The sequence below is a fragment of the Hevea brasiliensis genome, chromosome 5, assembly GCF_030052815.1.
Source record: "Hevea brasiliensis isolate MT/VB/25A 57/8 chromosome 5, ASM3005281v1, whole genome shotgun sequence".
Classification (NCBI taxonomy): Eukaryota; Viridiplantae; Streptophyta; class Magnoliopsida; order Malpighiales; family Euphorbiaceae; genus Hevea; species Hevea brasiliensis.
Window position 1 is genome coordinate 97,455,526 of NC_079497.1, and position 4,481 is coordinate 97,460,006.

Here is a 4,481-nt window from a genome sequence, read left to right on the forward strand (position 1 = left end):
GTTATATAGATAAAATGCTAACTCATCAATAATTTTATTAATAATAAAAAATAATATGTAATTTAAATGCTTAACGTTAAAATTTTTTTTTTCAAATTTTTATAATTATAGCTAATTTTTTTTAACAATTTTAGCGTGGTTTTAATTTTTTTTTTAATTTATAGTCAAAATTGATTTAAATAAGTTAATATGATATAATTTTAATTATTGGCTTCTGTGACACCCCTTACCCGTCTATAATATAGCTGAGTAAGATGTGTCACACAGTGTATCGAAACATTCTGTTTATCTCAATCATTTTTATTCTCCCTTAATTTATTTTTATCATAGTTATGAAGTACAATTTATGAAATATAATTCATTTAAGTCATTTATTGAAATTATAATTTATTTGAGGTTCCACAAATTTTGTAGAAAATCCGGCAGAGTGCCGGCTAAAAATGGATAAAACAGTTCTTCGGAACCTGTGAAAAACATTTCCAAAATTTTCAATCACTCCCAAACTCCATTTCATCAACAAAATCTCAATATTTTTTAAATATACTCCCATTTCTCATTCATTCATTATATAGGATAGTCATGTACAAGTCATAAATAAATATTCACTTTTTCATTTATAAACATAATTTTCACTATTTACATTGATAACAAAATACATTACATGAGTCTCAATTTCATATGATAAAATAAAAGTTAATTACAAAATACCCAAAATGAAACCTAGTGTCCTACCAATACATTGATGTCGGTGAGGTGACATGGACATTATGCAGATCTGCAGAAGGTCTCACCCAGTCTGTGGTCTACTGGGCTCTCGGTTGGTCTCTCCAGAACCTATGTGTGGCAAAAAGCAATACACTAAGCAATAATGCTTAGTGGTGCCAATAATAAAATAAAAAGAAATAATAGAAAATAAATATGCAGTGCATGTTCTGATGTCTTATGCAAACAATTTTTTTTTATCATTATTGGTAATCTTATTTGTTTTGTATTTGTTATATTCATAATTTCATTAAATTTATCCACTTTCATTTTTGGTTGCCCAAGTAACCTATACTGGATGACTAGACTGGATAAATAGGTAAACTGGCACTGGGTATCTAATACCTCGGACCGTCACACCATCGGTCACATATGCATCTCCCGGTGTGCAACAGAACAGCTAATAAACTGTAATAACATTAGGCACAAGGCCAAGTATCAATATAATGTCAGAATGGCTAGAAGCCATGAAATCATAGAATGGCATAATGCCATGTGCAGTACTGCTAACTGAACCCTATTGGCATGCCAACCTTTCCAAACCAATCTTGCTAGGTGTACTAGGGCATGTTACACTTTTAAATTTTACAATTCTTGAAATTTAAATATAGGTATTACTATTCATTTCATTAGTCAACTAAAATGTTGATTTTTGCATAGACAATAAGTATATTGGTTCTAATACTCCCAACATACCACATTTTGCATTCTAAAGTTGTTGGTATTAGTTGCCAATACCATTTCTAAGCTTAGTGTTAGTTGTTTAAAATTTTCAGATTTCAAGCCTTGTGTTTACTGTTCCATTGATCATTCTTACAGTAGGAATTTGACAAAGTTGTCTTCATGAAAGTTATTCCTTATTATGTCTAGTTACAGTTCTTTTTTTGAATCACTCCATTTGGAGTTTTGTAACTCAAGTTATGGCCTAAACACCATTACTAGCTGGATTGTAAACTTTCCAGATTTTCTAGACTGACCAAATCTATAGTGTTTTGTGCAGTGACTATAGGTCACTTTTTGAACATGTTATGGTCAAAATTTGGGTTATGTTTCTTCATAAAAGTTGTAGGTCTATATCTCAACTTTCTGCTGGTAAAATTTTAGGTCAATTGGACCTTTCTACACTGAGTTATGACCAAAACACTGTTCATTTGATCATTTTGCCCAGGTAGAATGCAGGTCACCCAGATTAGGACAATTTTTAGGTTAACTTGGTTTGGTTTTCTGGGCAGGGTTTCTATACCAAAGTTGTGCCATTATGTGTCTAGTTTTATATCCAATTGGCCTTGTACCAATTGAACCTCTACAACTCCATTTATAACTGCCCAAATCTACTGGACTCATACTCAGTCCTGCAGGTCAGCCAAGTCAGCTCACCCACACTCAATTGCCAAGCCTCAACTCACTTCATTTCCTCATCATACACAGCCAAATGGTCATTAGTTCACCATTTAAACTTTCATTCACCAATACATGAGCAAAAACCTAGGTTTTGCTTAAACCCTAACTCCATCAACTTCAATTCTTCATATACATGCAATCAATGAATTAAGACATCTAATTCATATTCAATGGCAGCCATGGACATCTATAAATTAATCTAATCAATGAAATCCTAACATACTCTAAGGCTGCCAAAATTTTGAAGAGTGCATACTTATAGATTTCTTTCTAATTCCTTGCAATTTTTAAGCTTAATCAAGTCCTTAAACATATATTGAAAGAAAGGAAGAGAGATTTGTCACGACCCAACCTATGGGCCGGACCGGCACTAGGACCTGGGCCAGCCTAAAGCCCCCGAGGCCCGTAGTAAGCCTTAACTATTCATTAACCCAACTCTAAGGCCCATTTGGGCCCAATATCAAGAAAACAAACGGACAGAGTCCGGCCATAAAATAGACTTTCCAATGGGGAGTTTTCGACTCACCCGACCTGTAAACACAATAAACAATCCATTGGGGAGCTCAGCTCACCCTCCACATACTCATCAACATAATAATAAATGGGAGCTCAGCTCCCTCATCCAATCCATCAAACAGACTTAAAATATTAAGTTTACAGGTCCAACATGAATATAATATTACAGACCAATTTCAAATAATTACTGCTAACACATGCGGAAATTCTAGGAGTAATTAAAATTACACAATATTGATAAACAACCTGCGAGGTAAAAAGGCAGGTTAACCCAGAACAAAATATCCTCCTGTGGCCTGTAAAAATTTTTGAACAGGAGTGAGCGTTCGACTCAGAGAGTAAAATATCAATCTTAACTATAATCTCTATAACTATCTGAAACTAATGCAACCTGTAGAGTGAAATGCAACATACACAACATTTTCACATCATAACATCAAAAGGTAATTTGGAGCACTCACACACCTGTAGTATCAATCATAACATATGGAGCCGATCCCTATACAGCTCTCTAAAATCCCACCTGGTGCCAGCGAATTACTCAAGCTCGGACTTCCACTTAATAACCAAATCGAGGGTCCCAGAGAATTACTCAAGACGTGACTACCCCTCGAAGGAACGTCCCAATGAATTACTCAAGCCGTGACTACCCCGTCCTATCCATAGTCCACACCACATCACACGCACGCCAACGCACGCACACTGCTCCAAATTACCACAACAACATCCATGGTACATCAACAGTTATGAATGCAACATAAATCGTGCCTAGAGTTTAACTACATAAATATATGCATATAAGTGATGCATGGGCATGCTGAACATATAGTAATATCGAAATTATAATTAAAATTAATATTTTACTCACAGACTTGACGACAAATTACTGTGGCGGCTGGGCGGAGGAAGAAGGCTGTCCCGGCTCACCTGACAATCATATTACATTTATTTAATACAATCTGACTCAATACAAACAAAGAAAAAGACCAATTACGTCCTAAGTCGTGACGAAAATCCGGCAGAGTCTCCCCTATACCTAGGACCTACCCAACCTGCAAAAGGGCTAAAAATGCACTTCTATACTCACAATCCATACATCAACAGTTCAATCATATCACACAGCCCCTCCTGGGCCCATCAAATCAATCATCCATCACAATACGCAAAATTTCAATTTAGTCCTTATTATTGATCATTTTTGCAAAAACTGCCCAAACAATCTCTAAAATTTATAAAACTTTGCCTCATGTCCTTAGCAATATTACTAAGCTATTGCAAAAAGAATCATAATTTTCTAAGCTACCACGAATATTTTATGGATTTTTAATCCTATTTAAGCACTAGAAAATTACGTAAAAACTAGGTTCGGGTTTACCTTTGCCGATTCCGACTTCGGGGACGCGCTCGGGACGTCTGACAATGGGGGGCTAGCCAAAACCTCGGCCCAATTCGGAGACTTTTCCGGTCACGGTCCGTGCGGCGAAATTTGCGGAACCGGTCAATCGCCGAATTTTCGCGAATCGAGGATACCTACACGAAGCCCATAACACGGGGGTTAGCACATAAATTTTTCAGAATTTTCTAAGCTCATTTAATGCTCGAAATTACACTGCGAAGTTCCGTGGGACCCACCGAAAAACGGTGTCGGAAAAATTCGAAATTTATGTCGTTGCGAAGCTCTCGACGAATTGAGCGTGCTGGTGGCCTCGGTTTCCTCGTGGGATTCACGGTTTTCGAGAAATCTAGCCCAAAAGTCGAAATGGGCTAAAATCTTCCCGAGCAAAAATCGGACAAACCGCTCG

General features: G+C 36.4%; 1 long non-coding RNA gene across 1 annotated transcript; it reads right to left on the reverse strand.

Annotated features, from left to right (window-relative positions):
• Window positions 1–2,628: 2,628 nt before the first annotated feature.
• LOC131180253 (uncharacterized) lies at window positions 2,629–4,153 on the reverse strand. The gene is made up of 3 exons (XR_009149049.1): window positions 4,055–4,153; window positions 3,548–3,606; window positions 2,629–2,975 (listed from the first exon to the last, which is right to left on the reverse strand). It is a non-coding gene; the product is annotated as an uncharacterized LOC131180253 (long non-coding RNA).
• Window positions 4,154–4,481: the final 328 nt, after the last annotated feature.